General features: G+C 41.5%; 2 long non-coding RNA genes across 2 annotated transcripts in view; one reads left to right on the plus strand and one right to left on the minus strand.

The window, feature by feature from the left end:
* LOC125287773 overlaps nucleotides 1-20,000 on the minus strand; it is a 23,777-nt gene that overhangs the window by 1,784 nt on the left and 1,993 nt on the right. Inside the window, exons 2-5 of the long non-coding RNA XR_007192411.1 lie at nucleotides 19,413-19,489; nucleotides 19,072-19,218; nucleotides 18,383-18,541; nucleotides 17,739-17,846 (exon numbers count right to left, since the gene is read on the minus strand). This is a non-coding gene — a long non-coding RNA (uncharacterized LOC125287773). The remainder of the gene's footprint in view (nucleotides 1-17,738; nucleotides 17,847-18,382; nucleotides 18,542-19,071; nucleotides 19,219-19,412; nucleotides 19,490-20,000) is intronic.
* On the plus strand, nucleotides 4,435-12,928 carry LOC125287771. Its single transcript, XR_007192409.1, has 3 exons — nucleotides 4,435-4,699; nucleotides 4,891-5,093; nucleotides 12,629-12,928. It is a non-coding gene; the product is annotated as an uncharacterized LOC125287771 (long non-coding RNA).

A 20,000-nucleotide genomic window follows, 5' to 3' on the forward strand; every position in this document is an offset into this window, starting at 1 on the left:
TATTGACATTTTAGGGCCTTTTTGGGGCATTTATAGCACAGGTAACTCTCCCTTGGGGCATTTATAGCACAGGTAACTCTCCCTTGGGGCATTTGTTTGACACAAGTAACACTTCTCTGGGGCATTTGCTATCAATGGTCTTTTTATTGACATTTTAGGGCCTTTTTGGGGCATTTGTTTAGCACTGGTAACACTCTTTTGGGGCATTTATAGCACAGATAACACTCTTTTGGGGCATTTATAGCACAGGTAACACTCTTTTGGGGCATTTGTTTAGCAAAGGTAAAACTCTTTGTCAGAGTTTCTGAATGTAGTTTGAGAATGGGGCTTGTGTGTAGAGTTTTGAGAAAAGGGTGGAAGGTTTCAAAAATGTAAAAATGTGTTTTAGCAAAAACGGTATTACCAGAGCTACCACCAGAGGGCTCTGTTACCCTAAGCATGTTACTGCTTACACACATTTCCAAATCTCTGTGTCTTTTTCTCAAATCTCTACACACAAATCCAATTGTTGCATTTCACAAAATGCACAATGCCACATATCCCCTGCAAAATGAAACACAGCATGCAACATGTTGGAAACACATTTCAAAAGAAAGCATTTGTCTCACATTGTAAACACTTTTTCATGTCACTTTGTTTACATCATGTGCACACTGTTGCTCAGAACGAAAAACTCTTCTGTCAGTTATGTGTAGAGTTTTGAAAAAAAGAGACAGATGAAAATGTGTGTAAGCAGTTGTAATTACAGATATAGCTATTTATAATGTATTGTGTGATTTCCTGTATGTGTGTGTGTGTGTGTGTCTGTCTGTTTGTGTGTGTGTGTGTGTGTGTGTGTGTGTGTGTGTGTGTGTGTGTGTGTGTGTGTGTGTGTGTGTGTGTGATAAAACACTTTAGACTTCAGACTAAGAGATAAGCGTCAGCCGCACGTGAGCAGCGTCACAGCAGTGCAGAGAGGACTGTGGCAGAGACATGGACCTCGATGTGTGTGTGTGTGTGTGTGTGTGTGTGTGTGTGTGTGTGTGTGTGTGTGTGTGTCTAGCCACAGCAGCAGCTGTTCAACTGGGGCCGTATTCACAAAGCCTTTTATCTTACCACTAGGAGTACTCCTAAATCGCACTAAAAGATTTTAGCTAGGAGTTTTCTCTTAAAAGTTATTCACAAAGCCTTTCAGACCCACTTTTAGTAAGGAAAAATGACAACTCCTAAACTAAGAGTGAGCCTTCATTGCTATGGATGACGTCATTACTCATGCACGAGCTTGACTGAAGTGACCACCTTGATTGGCTGATGATTGTAACGCGGGCATGATTCCAAACACCTCCCTTGCGATGATGAGTGACAGGTGACAGGTCTGAGAATGCGTGCGCTACACAGGTAGTGCGAAGGACGGAAGATGATGAATAAACTGAACTGAATAAAAAGGCCTAGCCTAAATGAATAAAGAGTAAGGCAAAACAAATAGCCTAGTAGCCTAATGAAACATGCGGATTGATGCAGTATCTTTGCAACATTATTAAATTAACCTGTCACCATAGCCTATGCCCACGTTTGCAAAGAGGAGAACATTTTAATTTGATTCACAATGAAACGTTACATTTAATTTACATGTTCACAATGAGTAGTTTTGCTTGTTGTTGGTGGCGTTATTGCATCCCTTTTTGCCTACAATGCAAAATTGTTCCCTCATGATTGGAAGCTCCTGTAGCATCATAATGCATTTCAAAACATTGCAACGTGAAATGCCACAAAAGGGTTTGTGAATGGGTCTTAGTGAGTTAGGAGTCCTCTCGACTTCTTTTAAGCTGTCCCAGACTTAGGTTCTACTTTTAGGTCTAAAATGCTTTGTGAATTACTTTTAGTGAAAAAAATTAGGAGTCCTAAAGTTAGGAGTGACACGCCCATTATTTTTAGGAGTTGCTCCTAAATTCGCCAGTTAGGAGCTACTTTTAGCCTTAAAATTCTTTGTGAATACGGCCCCTGATGTCTAAGCTAGGAAATATGTCATATCTGTCATATGTCATATTCTGACAGAAATGGTGCACTGACAAGGGTCTGATCTCCATTGCTGATGGGACCCTGGCATTTATGTGGTGATGTGGACATGGGACATGGGCATTTATGTGGTGATGTGTGGGTTATGCCATGGTGAAGGTGTGACGGGGGTGTTTTTGATCCATACAATGGTTCAATAAAAGGGGTCTTAAAAGTCAAAAGTCTCTTTTACTGGCTCTCTCTCTGATGATCTCCTGTGCTGCTGACATTAAAACTAAGAACAGAAATCATTATCTTTGTATTTGATTTGGTCTTTGTGCAATTATACAGTACCCTCCATAATTATTGGCTAAAGTTGACTAAACACAGGTATAAAAACAATGTTTTAGTGATTTATTGTAATCTCACAATGACAATAATGAGGAAAAATTCTGCCTTGAGGGGAAGCAAATGTATTCTGAGAAAATGACTGAACCTGTCTGACAAAGACCGGATTCGCCTCCTTGATGCGCCGACCCCCCCAGACACATCCTGTGGCTGTGCTCAGGCTAACTTCTAACCTACCAGCCTCAGTCACGGTGCCAGCCTCAGTCACAGTGCCAGCCTCAGTCACAGTGCCAGCCTCAGTCACGGTGCCAGCCTCAGTCACAGTGCGGGGCCAGCCTCAGTCACAGCCTCAGTCACAGTGCCAGCCTCAGCCACAGCCAGCCTCAGTCATGGTGCCAGCCTGTCACAGTGCGGGGCCAGCCTCAGTCACGGTGCCAGCCTCAGTCACAGTGCGGGGCCAGCCTCAGTCACAGCCTCAGTCACAGTGCGGGGCCAGCCTCAGTCATGGTGCCAGCCTCAGTCATGGTGCCAGCCTCAGTCACAGTGCGGGGCCAGCCTCAGTCACAGCCTCAGTCACAGTGCGGGGCCAGCCTCAGTCATGGTGCCAACCTCAGTCACGGTGCCAGCCTCAGTCACAGTGCGGGGCCAGCCTCAGTCACAGCCTCAGTCACAGTCTTGGGGCCAGCCTCAGTCATGGTGCCAGCCTCAGTCATGGTGCCAGCCTCAGTCACAGTGCGGGGCCAGCCTCAGTCACAGCCTCAGTCACAGTGCGGGGCCAGCCTCAGTCACAGCCTCAGTCACAGTGCGGGGCCAGCCTCAGTCACAGCCTCAGTCACAGTGCGGGGCCAGCCTCAGTCACAGCCTCAGTCACAGTGCGGGGCCAGCCTCAGTCATGGTGCCAGCCTTAGTCACGGTACCAGCCTCAGTCACCCACTCTGAGTGAGACTTCCTCACACTCTCATGCGAACCACTGAGGCTACAGCTCGTCTGAAGTTAAGTTGGGCAGAGGTAGTGTAGTGGATAAGAAGCTGGGTTAGTATGCAGCAACCTATAAAGTTGGGGGTTCAAACCCTGGCATCCACCAATGTGGCCTTACCATTTAATTTCATTTGTAAGTCTATACTATTTAATTTGTATGTGTAAGTCGCTTTGAGTGAAAGTGTCTGCTAAATGAGCAAATGTAAACTTTATAACTCATTTGTAAATGTGTTGCAAGGCATAACACGTCCTCACTTTAGATGAGCTCACAAAATATCATTAACTAACCACTTGTAACTCCTGAGTTAATCATGAATTATAGTATTAGGAAGTGGTTTATAAAATATGTATCCTCACCCTAACTAATCATTAGTGCATGTGTATGTAACAACTGTTAAATAATGAAAATATTACTTCATCAAAAACATATTATTGCATAATTTATTAAGTATTAACAATAATGTATAAACATATTTTAGATTTAAGCTTATTTACTATGAACAAACCATTTACCAACTGTGTGAACAAATGCTTTACTGATAATAAATTATGTATGAACAATAAATTACTAATGATGAACAAACCATTAATTAATAAGTAACAAAGGCTTAATAAATGATGAATTGTGTGTAGTTATTATAAAGTGTTACCGGTGTGACTTTCAAGTAAGTAAATACAAACTTTGAGTTATTAAAGTTTGTACAAGCAGAGTATTTTAAAAATCAACCAGTAGATTTTTTGGGATTTGGTTACATAACCCAAACATTACATAACTTTAACTAAACAGCTGTGTCAACATAACCCAACACATTGGTTAAATTTCAACCCAGTTGTTGGGTTATATCTAGTAACCCAATTTGCTGGGTTGGACCCCATTTTACTCAGCGGCTGGGTTGAAAACCACCAACCAACTGGGTTGTTTTCAGTGTACAGTGTTCAGTACAGTGTACTGTTTTTGTGTTTATATTTCCTTCATAGGTCTAAATTGAAAAGCTGCCTAACTCTTATCTCAAATTAACAGAAACAATCAATATAATTGCAGCACATGTGAATCTTTATCCATCAGCCTTAGTCACAACATACCCGGTCAAATTATCAAGTTAATTAGTTAAAAGATGGAAACTCTAGCAGATGGCCGCTGCGGTTTGACACATTTCTCTGATCATGTGATTTCAGAATTGTGCAAGTTGCTGGGTGTGGCCTTTGTAGACTGAGCATGCTCAGAGTAGCTTTAGCTCCAGGCAGTAAAAGATAACGGCAAGCTACCGCTTCCTGCTGCTACTCTACCTTTGTCTACTCTACCTTCGTCTTACTGCCGTTTATCCACAAGCTGTGCTGCGCTTTGGTCACGCTACCTGTGAGAGAGCTAAGACAAGATATAAAAGAAACACATTAACAGGTCAGTAGACTTCTTTGAATAAATCAAGAAAATACTAAAACAGAGACAGATTAATCAGGAGAATTGAAGTTTTAGAGCAGGATCTGAAGAAATTGTTCCAAATATAACTTTAGCAAAACTGAAAATTCAAAATATCAGGTTTTAGTCCAGACCCAAATGCAAAATCAGTTCATAAAGCGTTATTATTACAGGACAACGGAAGGCTTCAATCCAAGGAGGAATGTCCCGTCACACGGTTAAAAAATAATCATAAAAAGAAATCAGGCCCTCGGCCACAGCACCAGAGGACACTAAATAGCAAACAACAGAATTACCCAGAGGCAGGCAAGGGTCAAGTCTAAGTACACCATCCAGCTGAGCAGATCATTAACAGAAAAAGCCAAACAAGAGACAGGTGAGTTCAAAATGCCCGACAGTGACTGTGTCGCAAACCGCCTACTTGCACACTTCAAATACTTACAACCGCAAATCAGAAAAAAATTGGGACATTGTGTAACATGCAAATAAAAACAGAATGTAATAATCTGCAAATCTTGTAACTCATATTTAATTGCCAAAAGGACACATACAACATATCAAATATTGAAAATATTGTTCATTAAATTCATTTAGAATTTGATACCAGAAACACATTTCAAATAATTAAGTTGGGACGGGGGTAACAAAATGCTGGAAAAGTTGTGTAATGATAAAGAAAACCAGAGGAATGTTTCACAACTAATTAGATAACTGGCAACATGAATGGGTATGAAAAAGAGCATTCCAGAGAGGCAGGGTCTCTTAGAAGTAAAGATTTAGGGGCATTCTTCACTCTGTGTAAACCTAAGAAGCTCCTTCTTTTTTTTTTTTTTTTTTATATATTTTTTGGCCTTTTTATGCCTTTAATGATAGTGAAAGTGGAGAGTGACAGGAAGCGAATAGGAGAGAGAGCAGGGGTGGGATCCGGAAAGGACCACGGGGCGGGAATCGAACCCGGGTCGCCGGCGTACAGTGCAGGTGCCCCAGCCAGTTGCGCCACAGCTGGGGCCAGAAGCTCCTTTTTTGGAGATGATTTAAGCCAGTTGATAACTATGCCTGTAAATCCAACCCAGTGTTCTAGTCTGTGAAGTTAAATATTGAGATCAACAGTGTCAAATGCTGCACTAAGGTCTAGTATCACTGGGACTGATGTTTTACCTGAATCTGTATTGAGGCGTATATCGAAAACCTTAATAAGAGCTGTTTCAGTCTGTGATTTGTCCGAAGACCTGACTGAAAGTAATCCAAATACCCATTTGATGTTAGGAAGGTGGTTAGTTGATTAAAGACTGTCACAATCATTTGGCCAATAAAAGGTAGATTGGATATGGGCCTGTAATTGTTTAGCATGGAGGCATCCAGTAGCCTTGCAAGTCAGACCCACATTAAAATGTAGGGTCTGGGCACTCACCGTTCGCAGTGCTCAGTCCAAGGGGCGGGATAATCGGTTGTCTTTCAAATTTCCTCTGCACGCAATAGGACAGCGCTATGAGTCCCATGCGTTTCCCACCAGCGGAGCTAGTTCAAACTTTTGCCAACTTAATAAAAGCTTAACTCGTGTCACACTGTTCACCAACAGCAACATTATCTTCTTTGTTTTCAAGCAGCAGGGAATTCAAGCCAAACTGTTGCAACTCTGCCATCAATCATTATGTTAAGCCCGCCTAACGACTCTATACACGATTTGATTGGCCTGATAGAAGTTTAATTTTTCGAGCTCACAATGCAACGGAGAGTTACTAGACTAGCCCTGGCAGCAAATGTAATTTGCTGCCGCTAGGGTGCGTCTAGATTTCTAGGCTAGGCATCCAGGTCATTCTTCTTGAGAAGTGGCTTAACAACAGCTATTTGGAAAAGTGCCAGACAACTAGATGTACCGCATAGCGGTACAAAATATGACCGCCGCTCAGTCCTGTACATCCATTCCGCAAAAATAAATCATATTAATGAATTTGTCTCCATCTTCTACTCCATCCCCCACTCTTGAAACTTTTGTGTATGCTTGTTTGGAATGTGTGTTTGCGGGCCGCACACAAAGTAGCCTACTGGCGCTGCAAAGGTGAATAGATTTCTAGCACTTTAAAATATCTAAACAATCACAAGTAGGGCAGTTTATCACAGTCCATCCATTGCAGCTGGACTGAGGTACACCTGTAGGCTACATTGTATTTGGGAAAAGCAGAAGGTAGCAGCATAATGTATTTATTTATTTATTATTAAACAAAACAATCCCTGTCAGTTCCATGCAGTTTTCAACAGCTATCAAGAAGAGAGGTCATGTCATGGATTTTTGTGAATGTTTCTTCTTCTACATATGCATAAGTTTAGTCATCTAGTTCATATGATATTCAGCTTTATTGTCTATGCACAAATTAAATACCAGTAGTCTAAAACAAAATGCAGTTTTACCCAGTGGAGCAAATAACTGACATGTCCAAAAGGGCATTCATTAAATGCTTTGCTAGACTATTCATACACATCTTAATGGGCCAAGTTGAAGAGCTACTGTCCGTTATTGTTTGTGCAAATAATAGGCTGATTCATGTTCCCTTGCATTTTGCAACTATGAGGTCCATGGTTAGTCTGAGCTCAATCTTTTAAGAAGTCAAAAAAGAAATTGTGAATACGGCCCCTGTTAATTAGTCTGTGTATTTCTACCCCCTGTTTCTCTGGGGCCGTATTCACAAAGAATTTTAAGGCTAAAAGTAGCTCCTAAGTGGCGAATTCAGGAGCAACTCTTAAAAATAATGGGCGTGTCACTCCTAACTTTAGGACTCCTAATTTTTTTCACTAAAAGTAATTCACGAAGCATTTTAGACCTAAAAGTAGCACCTACGTACGGAGCCCCGGATATGTCATGGGGAAAAAAAAAAAAATAAGTTGTGGCCACGAAATAGCAATTTGTTCCCACAAAATAAGTTGTGGCCACAAAATAGCAATTCGTTCCCACAAAGTACTAATTTGTGGCCACGAAATATTAATTAAATCTTTCTAAAACTGCTTTTCCATGTCTCACCTGCATAAAATATAGTATAAACACAGATATGTGTGCATTGACTTGAATAAATGGGGTTTACTGCCTGGTCGGGACAAATAGGTGTTTCAGTCGTCCCCTCATAGAAATTTAGCATTATAGGCTGTTTTGCATCCATTACAAACAAACATGCAATGTGAACGTCTGGGATTGGGGAGAGCACTAAATGCTCTACTGAATAAGCATGAAGTCAAACCTTTAAATGAAAAACACTCTTTAATAATAATAAAAAAAATAAACCGCTAATGAAGTAAACTTGTGACCATCAGAAATCGTTTATCGCCTGTAACTCCGTGATAACAGGACGTAACAGGAAGGCATTTGGCTGAGCAATGGAGGTATATGCTCTAAGTTTTGTCCAAATGATGTCTGTCTAGCATCGTTGCACTCGGAGAAAACCTGGGGGTCGTTTCTAGAAAAGTTACCACCATGGTACGACGCAACTTGTGACCAAACAACGACACTGTTACACCTGTTTCCAGAAAGCATCGTACCTGTGTGCGCAATTAAGCTACCTCCGGCGTTTGAACACCATAGTTCCAACAAACGTTGTTGATGATGCAGCGATACATATCATTGGTGGAAACAGTGGAAACGTGTAATACCCCACCCCTAGAAATGTTCTGTCACGCCTATGTCGACATGTTTCTAATCTAAACCGAAAGATTAATGCTGGTATTGTCATTGCCATCAGCCAAAACCTAAAACCTATTGCAAGCATATACAACAGTTAACTTAAGCAGACCAATATGAGTCATTATTTGTGTTAAATATCTGTGTTGGAAAAATATATAGCCTGGACAAATATCTGGGTATCCCATAGGTTATCAACTGTCTCGTTTTAACGGCAGCGCCATGCGTTGGTGCACTTTTGCCGGGCCGGAGTTCGCATCCTAGCTCTTTTTTATCTCTGAGTAGGCCTACGAGACACAACAATAGGTTTTGACCATACATATTTATGTATATAGTTACTCTACATCGAGAGTACAATAGGTAGGTATACATCAGTCAAAAACAATTGAATCTACGTGTCACACTAGTTCACCTGCAGGTAGCGAGAAGCAAGAGGACAATCTCACATCATAAGAAAATCGAACCTACAACGTTGGGATAATAAGTCATCTGCTTTAGCCACTACACCATTTAACACTGCTGTTATTAGGGACTGTGAAGATTATAATACTAAAAGCAAGGAAATACTTTAATTAACATAAATAGCAAGAATGAGCCAAGTAGGGGAGCAGTGTCTTAATCAAAATGAAGCTACAGGATAGATTAATCATTGAGTCACGAAATAAACATCCACTTCGCAAATTTTGGTTAGGCGGTTGTGATTTTTGGTTAGGCTCGGACACCAACAGGAACTACCAAGGAATCGACACAAGTGCGACTGCCTAGGGGCAGTAGTTCAAACGACCAAACTTTAAGTCCCTTGTTTGCGATTGAGAGTTCGAACTACCCTTTCTAGAAACACCAAATCCAAGAACGATGCAGCGAACTACCAAGGTTGCTACGCAAGTTAGCAAACGATGCTTTCTAGAAACGAAGAATGTTTCATTCGTCCCCCGTTTCAATCATCCCGGTTGTACCCTACTGCAAACCAGAGAATTGAGAGCTGATGGGGAGTGATGAGAAAAGACACAACAGGCATCTACTGGCGCTCGATTTGCTCACCCAGCTGTCCAGTGCACGTTAGATAATACATATTTCGTGGCCACAAATTACTATTTCGTGGGAACGAATTAATATTTCGTGGCCACAAATTACCTATTTCGGGGAACTAATTACTATTTCGGTGGGAACTAATTAATATTTCGTGGGCACAAATTAGTACTTTGTGGGAACAATTGCTATTTTGTGGCCACAACTTATTATTTTGTGGAAACGAATTGCTATTTCGTGGCCACAACTTATTATTTTTTTTCCCAAAGACATATCCGGGGCTCCGTACCTACGTGTGGGACAGCTTAAAAGAAGTCGAGAGGACTCCTAACTCACTAAGACCTATTCACAAACAGCTTTTTGTGGCATTTCACGCTATGATGTTTTGAAATGGGTATCGCGCAACAGGAGCTTCAATGAGGGAACAATTTTGCATTGTAGGCATAAAAGGGATGCTATAACGCCACCAACAACAACCAAAACTACTCATTGTCAACATGTAAATTAAATGTAACGTTTCCTTGTGAATCAAATTAAAATGTTCTCCTCTTTGCAAACGTAGGCATATGGTGACAGATTAATTTAATAATGTTGCAAAGATAGCCTACTGCAGTTTCATTACGCTACTAGGCTATTTGTTTTGCCTTACTCTTTATTCATTTAGCCTAGGCCTTTTTATTCAGTTATTTATCATCTTCCGTCCTTCGCACTACTTGTGTAGCGCACGCATTCTCAGACCTGTCACCTGTCACTCATCATCGTAAGGGAGGTGTATAATACCTTGAAGGAAAAATTTTGGATTACTAACATTTTTATGAAATAGAAGTGATTATTACGGTGGCCGGGGAGTGTCACAACACAACACAAATACAAAAGCCGACAACACAAATGCAAATCCCCACAACACAAATACAAAACCCCACAACACAACACGATTGCAAAAACCCACAACACAACACGAATACAAAAGCCGGCAACGCAAATACAAAAACCCACAACACAACGGAAGTTATCCCACAACGGAAATTTATGGCAGAGGAAAGGGCTCTGGTTGCTGGCTCATTGTTCAAACTTTTCTTTTCAAAGTGTTTTACTTACTTGTCGAACAGGCAACCAGAACAAATCAGACTCGGTGAATCCAGCATGCCAAGCAGACGAGTGCAACTTCCCACAGTCTTCTTCTATGCGCGCGTTACCATGGCAACTAAAGTCCACAACCAGAGCCCTTTCCTCTGCCATAAATTTCCATTGTGGGATAACTTCCGTTGTGTTGTGGGTTTTGTATTTGGCGTTGCCGACTTTTGTATTCGTGTTGTGTTGTGGGCTTTGCAATCGTGGTTTGTGTTGTGAGTTTTGTATTTGTGTTGTAGGGATTTGTATTTGTGTTGTCGGCTTTGTATTCGTGTTGTGTTGTGGGTTTTTGCAATCGTGTTGTGTTGTGGGGTTTTGTATTTGTGTTGTGGGGATTTGCATTTGTGTTGTCGGCTTTTGTATTTGTGTTGTGTTGTGACACCCCCCGGCCACCGTAGATTATTAATAATTTTATATGTATTAGAAGTGAATACTAATCTACATTTATTACATAGAAGTGATTAACATTTCATTTTCTTATATTCTTTGTATGCTTTCTATACATTCAATACTGTGCATCAATTTTGCTTTGTCTGTCATTTGCTCCCTCCATGTCATGATTTTCTAATAAAGGTCATGCGACCCCCTTTGTCACGAGTTAAGGGTATTCTGCCTGAGGCAGTAATATTAGGAATATCCCGACAGGAACTAGACTATGGCAAGAGAATGCTGAAAGATGTATATGTATTGTATTGACCAATTATCTACTTACTTGGAGTAGCCACATGACTTGCGTATGGTGCATGGATCACATGCTATGTCCAAGAAGTGTATATGTATTGTTGTATTTCTGCATGTATGAGGATTTTTTGGAAAAGACCATTGTACTCATGTGATTTGTATTACCAATGTAATTAACATGTATAAGATGGGGCTTTGCCCTAGAGAACTTTGAGTAGTGTTACTGGAACATGCTGTTGCTAGTGACCTGCTCCCGGTATCGTGAATAAACCTGCAGTGGTTCCTCACACCTGAGTGTTGCCTGGATATTTTTGACCACAACCTCCATGGTTTGGAATCATTCCCGCGTTACAGTCATCAGCCAATCAAGGTGGTCACTTCAGTCAAGCTCGTGCATGAGTAATGACGTCATCCATAGCAACGAAGACTCACTCTTAGTTTAGGAGTTGTCATTTTTCCTTACTAAGAGTAGGTCTGAAAGGCTTTGTGAATAACTTTTAAGAGAAAACTCCTAGCTAAAATCTTTTAGTGCGATTTAGGAGTACTCCTAGTGGTAAGATAAAAGGCTTTGTGAATACGGCCCCTGTTCTTTGTCGAATTGTCTCTCTGTCTTGTCCTGTCGAAGTCTTAGATGTTTGTAAGTCTGTAAGTTTGTAGTTAACAATAAAGTGTGTGTGTCTGTAATTCTGCCTGGAGGAGTCTTGCGCTTAGGTCCTATCTTCAGAATCCTGACAGAAATGGCCTGTCTGCAGTCTAGACCTGTCAAATTACTGTAGGCACATAATGGAATGAAAAACATGATCAAGAATACCCCATGCTGTTGAGCAAATGAAGTCCTATATCTTGCAGGAATAGGACAACATTTAATTCTCTAACATTTCCATGTGGTAAACATTGCCTGTCCCAACTTTTTTTGAAACATGTTGCTGGCATAAAATAGAAAATGAAAAATCATATATTTTCCATGAAATAGTCACAATTTTAGTTTTCAACATTTTGAACTTTTTCTGATTTGGGGTTGTATTTTCAATCTATATACCTTAATCTGCACCACAACATGGGGGGCGCCATTTTTCCCATTTTGTAACCGAACTTCCGGTTGAGCAGTACATCTATAGCGATACATTGAGATAGCATAGAAGTTACAATTACGTTGGTTGAGTTCTACCGAGATTTCTGGCATCGGAAAATGTCAAATATGAGTAAACTCGTGTGAGTGAGCTCGGCTGGTATCATAGGTATGGGTCATCCTAAAGTTGGCAATGTTTATGTCGGACTTTGGTGGCTTATGACATTTCTGCAGTACAGCTCTCCTATCTGGAGTTAGGATAAGAACACGGACTTGGAAGTGGCTGTTCCGCAATGACATTTTGACACATTGTGTTGTCTTTCTGTGCCCACAGAGTCGTCCTGACCCCACATTGTGTTGCTTAGCAGCAGAAGATAAAACTTTGATGAAGGCCTGCAATCCAAACCAAAAGCTCGGAATTCAAACTGCTCCGCAGACTCTGCAGAGGACACCTTTAACTTGGGGGGAGAAACTTTGAAACAAGTCCAGAAGAGAAGACCGAGCAAAGAACTGCAGCCGCAACATCTTGTCAACAGATTGTGAAAAAGTGGTTAAGCATTTTTGCCGTAATGAAGGACGATAACAGGACAATAGCAGGAGCGGTTATCGGAGGAGTAGTTGGACTCTCGCTCTCTCCACACGAAGTTCAGTTTGGGACTGAGTCCACTTGCTGTTGTAGTTGTTGTCTTTTTTTTCTTGCTCTTCTGGGTGCCCTTTTCAGTGCTCTTTTGTTCTCATGGCAACGACAGGCTTTACTCCGGTGTTTATTTTCTTCGGTCTTGGATTTGCTCTTCTGGGTGCTCTCTCTGGTGTTCTGTTAGGTGCTTTTGCAGTTTTAGTCGACGGCCCCGATGCTGTGTGTGTTTTTTATGCAGCAGCTCTTGTGTTTCTAGGAGCTTCTCTTGTAGGTGTGGGGGCTCCTGTGCGTGCTCTTGCAGGAGCTGTTTTTGGAGCCCTTGCACACACGGCGGCTGCTCTAGGTGGCGCCACTGTTATAAAAGCAGCAGCTCTTCTGGGTGCTCTTGCAGGGGCTCTGTTCCCCCTTGCGTGTGTGCTCAGGAAACCCCGCCATGCCGATTCTAGCATCACTATATTAACATTATTAATTGACAAGATGCTTCCGTTCGCTCTTTCAGGGGCTGTTATAGGGGCTGCTTTAGGTTTTCTTGCAGGTGTAATCACCTTCGTCGGTGCCTCTGGAGTTGCTTTCTCTCTTGCGGGTGCTGTTGTAGGTGCTGTTGTAGTGCTCATGAGCAAGGGTGGAGTGGGACACTAGATACTACCGGCAGTGCTGTAGATTAGTTAGCTAGATAGTAGTGGGTATAATGTGATCAACCCCAAATGTTAATACGTATCCTTGCCTATTTTAAGTGGGTATACTGAGATGGTGATGCTTTTCAAGTGGGTATACTGAGATGGTGATGCTTTTTAAGTGGGTATACTGCGTAGTCCTGCGTATCACGTAGACTACAACACTGACCCCCTGGACATTCCCATACACATTCGTTATTTGTCCACACATTATGTGAATGAGGGTACACAGGAATAAAGGTGGAAATAGTTTTTGCTTTATTTGTTGCGACACAGACAACCAATCACAACAAGCTGAGTTGTACATTATATAGGTTGGAGTATAAATGTGGAGCTCTATATGTATATAAGTGAAACTAATTGAGTTGAGATTCTTCAAAATTCTTTCAAAATGATTTCAAATGTCAAACTTTTAAATAGTTTTATTTAATTATTCTAAATGTCAAACTGTTTTGGAAATAGTTTTTCATTTAATTGATTCTATAATGTTTCATGGTATGGCTTTAAAAATAGCATGTGCAAAAGCACAGGCTCATCTCCATCTCTCTGTCTCAACCTTCTGTTTAACTTGGCGTCCAAGTGTTCCTGGTCCAAAGCGTATAGCAGGTAGTGTATCTGTCTTGGTGTCCAAGTGTTCCTGGTCCAAAACGTATAGCAGGTAGTGTATCTGTCTTGGTGTCCAAGTGTTCCTGGTCCAAAATGTATAGCAGGTAGTGTATCTGTCTTGGTGTCCAAGTGTTCCTGGTCCAAAGCGTATAGCAGGTAGTGTATCTCTCTTGGTGTCCAAGTGTTCCTGGTCCAAAGCGTATAGCAGATAGTGTATCTGTCTTGGTGTCCAAGTGTTCCTGGTCCAAAATGTATAGCAGGTAGTGTATCTGTCTTGGTGTCCAAGTGTTCCTGGTCCAAAACGTATAGCAGGTAGTGTATCTGTCTGTATCAGCATTGAGCTTCACGTGTTGCTCCTCAAACCATGAAGTCACGTGTAGTTTGTCAAGCAGAGAGACAAGGAGGAATACTAACGAGTATCAGGCAGTTGATTCAGAGTTAGTGTTGAGGGTGTTATTTGCCAAGGAGGAATACTAACGAGTATCAGTATCAGTTTGTTGAGGGTGTTTTTTGCCAAGGAGGAATACTAACGAGTATCAGTATCAGTTGATTCAGAGTTAATGTTGAGGGTGTTATTTGCCAAGGAGGAATACTAACGAGTATCAGTATCAGTTGATTCAGAGTTAGTGTTGAGGGTGTTATTTGCCAAGGAGGAATACTAACGAGTATCAGGCAGTTGATTCAGAGTTAGTGTTGAGGGTGTTATTTGCCTAAATCATCAACTGACATCTCAGTGCAGGGAAATGTGATGTAACTTTAATCTGCAGGGCTCTAACTAGTGGAGGAACAGAGCTATTACAAGCAACACATTTCCATCATCAACATTACTGCAACAGAGTTAGTATCTTGATTTCGTAGGAGGACGTTATTATATTCCACCTAATACACACTAATATGTGTATGTATTAATAGTGCTCAACAAGGTCTAAGCACCATTGCACATTTATTGGGTATTAATCAAACAGTGTGCCTTCCACGACACACCTACCCCCCTCAACATTGTAAATCCATACATGAGAACCTTTTTCATGTACAATATGTATAGTGATTTACATTGTCAGATTAATCTTACTATGTCTCAATTAAATTTAATCCAAAATGCCCTCCTCCCCCTTTGGTGCTTCCCTACTTTCTAGCTGCAGTGTGTATTAGCAATAAGTAGATGCTGAATATCGGGTATTGAAATATTCACAGGAATCCATAGAAATGTAATATTCTTGTTGTTTTATTCAATATTAGTTGTGCAGATGTATAGTCCATCTTATACACCCATTCAACCAACAAAGGAAAAGCAAACATAAAGACATACAAGAAACTTCAGAGTGTTACCTTTCATTTGAAACCAGGATTATGCTTGGTATGATTAATCTACACCAAGAGGTTGCCACACAATAAGGTTTTTATTGTCAGTATGCATTTTGGGTAACCAAAAGTCCTATAGGGAGGGCATTGTACTAAATGCATGAGCATACCTTGGCAAATAAATGGTCTAAAGTACATATCTGTCAATCTACTTCTGCACACAGCGTCACAAGACCTGGTGCCAGGGCTCAGTTGTGTTTCTAAAACATATCAAGTGACCTAGAGGGCTGAAATCCGGTCAGTTCAGAGATGTTTGTTATCCGGCTGAAAGAATTAACAATATTCTAGCCTCTGTAAGTCTGTGCCAGTACTTCACACAGCTATTCTGATTGTTTCCAAAGAAACTACAGGGTCTCAGCTTTCTACAGAGGTCAAGCCCATTCAGTCCTCAATCAGTGCCAGTAAACACCCAAGCAACCCCTGCTCCCAGCCCTCCGGTGTCAGGCTCCATACACTTCAATGTCCATTCCTCAGGTACAGCACAGCTGTGACCTGGATGGCAGGCTGAAAGAGGTGGGAACAGTGCCCTCTGAAGTATGCAAAGTGCAATTTCGGGGGGGGGAATTACAAAAAATGCATATTCCATAGGAAGTTAAACAATGTATTATTCTTAATCGATAGATCATTTATTCTTGGTAAATAATTAATTAGGGGGCTCCTCGCCCTTGTTCCTCTTTCTCGATCTGCGATATTTATTTCTGTTTTCATTTTTACTGGGGGGTCCCTTTCTCTTTGAGCAGGCTGTGTGGCCGCCTAGCTTGAGCTCATCTCATCCTGCCATGAGGGAATGGTTCCTCTGTCTGGGGACACATTTCCTTTAAACATAACACACTTATCTGAAACAAAACATTTTAACAAAACATTTTAAATCTAAGCAAAATCACTTTATGTTTTAAGCAAACATTCTTTAAATCTAAGCAAAATCATTTGAAGTTTTATGCAAACATTCTTTAAGTCTAAGTAAAATCACTAATTTGTTCCACACAGGTTATCTATTATTGCAGCATTCGCACATTTTTATTTGTTTTGGAGCAAGCTGGATTTAAGCAGTTATATGATCTTGTGATGATAAATCTTGTTTGCATACTATTAGACTTCCCACGGTTCACTGTTTCTGCCCCATTCTACACACTATAACCATAACCATACACATATTGGGAAGAGAACCACATGCAGAGAAATTCAAGGTGAAGATCTGCAGACATGTGTCCCATATGAAGAAAGTATTGAAGAGGAATTTAATGTGGCCAAAAGGACAGGGGCAATATAACTCCAAAATGATCACTCTAAAATACACCAAACAGTACAAGGCACAGACACGACGCAGGAGGCCTCTGACTCGGCCCAGACGATGGCCAGACGCCTGGGGATCAGCTGAGAGCAGACGATGGCCAGACGCCTGGGGATCAGCTGAGAGCAGACGATGGCCAGACGCCTGGGGCTCTCTCCCAATAAAGTAACCTGACCTGACCTGAATAAAATCATGATTATAATTCTGTATAACTCATAACATAACTCTGATAACATTTCAACTTCCTCATAACGTTTACTCACTGTTGTCTCAGGAACTGAAACATGGATTTCAATACCATGTGAGTGTATTTTGTTCATGCAGACCAGATAACATGCCCTGTCTGTCCAACACTTTGTGTCTGTTGACCCTTTATGCAGGTAGCCGATATCGCTCAGTTAATTATATGCTTTGTGCATATTTTGATTTTTAGTCATTGGCAGGTTTGGCAAGTGACAATCTCCATTATGCTGTTCCCGTTTTAGATGCAGTACCACAGCATGACCACTAGAGTGTAGTGTTTGCCACTTAATGAGAGTGGGTTTGTGAATATTACTGAAAATGGATGGAATGGAGTTGTAATTTGAAAAGCTGTGTGTTTGTTTCACATTGAATTTAAATTATTTTTAATATTTGGCCTCATTTATCCCAAAATATAATTTAGCATCCCATACCTGTGGTTAATTATTTTATTTTTTTCAGAACGCTTAATTGTCTTGTTGCATTCTAGTTATTGTACTAATTGTAATTTCATATTTCATCTCCTTGCCATTTCATATGCAGAGAGGCCCTTTGATATGAGAGATTTCAATTTGTATCCAGTGATGTGTGAGTCCATTCATAAAGCACCAGCAACTAAACTGTGTAAAATTACCCTGTAAGTGTGATGGTGCAGTCTGGGCGCCTCAGTAAGCAGATCCCCTCCTCCAGCAACAAACCTTCTTCCTTCTCAAAACTCTCATCATAGACAGCGGCTTCAAACCTGTTGAATGAGACACACCTTATCAGGTAAAGACTCACAAGCAACTGATCACAGGTTTGTACGCAGCATGAAGGTCAATAACCTGACCTCCTGTAGACTGGGACAGGCGTGGACCAGGGAGAGGATCCTGATCCAAAACTCCCAACAGCGTCTCTTTCAGAGTGTTCAGAGTGGCTTCTATTAGTTTAGTGTGTATGATGAGAGGTGGGGGCAGCACCCCTCACCCCAAAACTAATCCAGTGATGGACAAACACCAGCAGCACAGGAACTCACCAAATCACACAGGTCTGACATCATCATGACACTAGTCTCTAAAGAGTTTAAACTCATTTCACATCATTTCACATTGATAACTGCTGCATGACTGTGGACGTGAAGGCTACGATCAGAGGATATAGTGAGTGTCTCATATCATAGACTAACTGTGAGCAGAGTGGCTTTGACTGCAATCCTAGACGTTACACCATATTATGATGAGACTAATCTGTAAAGTGTTTTAGGGCATCAGTAAGATGATTATTAAAGGTGTCTCTTACTGTATTCTCTTTAGACTGGGGCAGGTGTGGATGAGTTGAAGGATCCTGGTGGCCCAGATCTCAGTCAGGCAGCTCACCTGCAGAGTCACCCCCTTCAGATCAGGCAGAGAGGCCAGCCAGGACAACAGAGCATCCACACACTCATTATGCTCTTGACTCCTATACACACACACACACACACACACACACAAACACACACAGAGTGGTCTTAGAAACACATCATATGGAAACCAGGGTTACCACATGATCATTATGTTACACACACACACACACACACACACACACACACACACACACACACAGAGTGGTCTTAGAAACACATCATAAGGAAACCAGGGTTACCACATGATCATTATGCTCTTAAATCCTACACACACATACACACACACACACACGCACGCGCATACACAAACACACACACACACACAAAGGGGTCTTAGAAACACATCAAAAGGAATCTGGAATCCAGTGTTACCACATGCTCATTATGTTCTTGAACCCTAGTCACACACACACACACACACACAGTGGTCTAAGAAACACACCAAAAAGAACCCAGTGTTACCAGATGCTGATTATGCTATTGACTCTCTCTCTCTCACACACACACACACACACTATTCAAAAGAAATACAGAGCCATCTTCCTATTTGTAATGTAATCAAAACCATAAAAAATCAAAGTCTCACTTGTCTGTGAAATGTCTCAGCTGATGGAACCTGTGGAGGATCTCCCTCAGTATGATGTCAGAGATCTGTGAGGGGAACAGCAGATCTAGACCCAGTCCAGAGGTTTCAGATTCAGGAGAGGAATCTCCAGAGTGGGCAATCCCCAGACTGAAACCCAGGGAAGGGAAGGAATAGAATAGAATAGAAGACTGACCATTTCCATGCTCACACACCAGACACATTACCACATAGCACACATTTCCTTTAGTTCTAACTTATACTGACAACATGTGTTTCCTGTATAATTGTTATTTGGGAAGTGAATTACAAAGTAGCTTAATGAGAAAGTGAAAATGACGCACCAGAAAACTTCCTCCTCTCCATCACGAGAGTAGAACAGAGACTCTCAGCTGTATCAGCCCCCTCCAGTAGGCGCACCCTGCCAATCAGAACAGTGAGTCAGGTGAAGCACAGCACAGAGGATCCAAATGCACAGTGTGTCAGATCCTGTGAGCTGATGTGTGAGTGAGGAGCGGATAGACTCCTCAGCTGTCAGCACAGCTCAGGTAAGCACAGCCTGCCAGGCAGAAAACTGAGACAAGCAAAGCACAGCTAAGCTGAACCATCAACACAGCACAGATGAACCATATGCACACCTTCCCCCAGAGACATTCACCACATTCATTCATATGATTGGATTGTTACTAGTGGCAGCCTGTTACAGCAGCTCCGATAACGTTTTTGTGTAATTGTCTTTTTTGTGTGTTTATTTGTGCTTTCTGTTGGCCAAACACCTCATTTGGTTGACATTTTTTCTTGCCAAATTCACCATGCCAACGGGAATATTGTTTACCTTCGCGACCAGCTGATTGCACTCTCCAAACCCATACTAGTGCCTGGAGCGAGATCCCAAATCGCCGGCCAGTTAAAGAGGAGACGAAGAGGATGCA

This window comes from Alosa alosa, chromosome 22 (assembly GCF_017589495.1).
Source record: "Alosa alosa isolate M-15738 ecotype Scorff River chromosome 22, AALO_Geno_1.1, whole genome shotgun sequence".
Taxonomy (NCBI): domain Eukaryota; kingdom Metazoa; phylum Chordata; class Actinopteri; order Clupeiformes; family Clupeidae; genus Alosa; species Alosa alosa.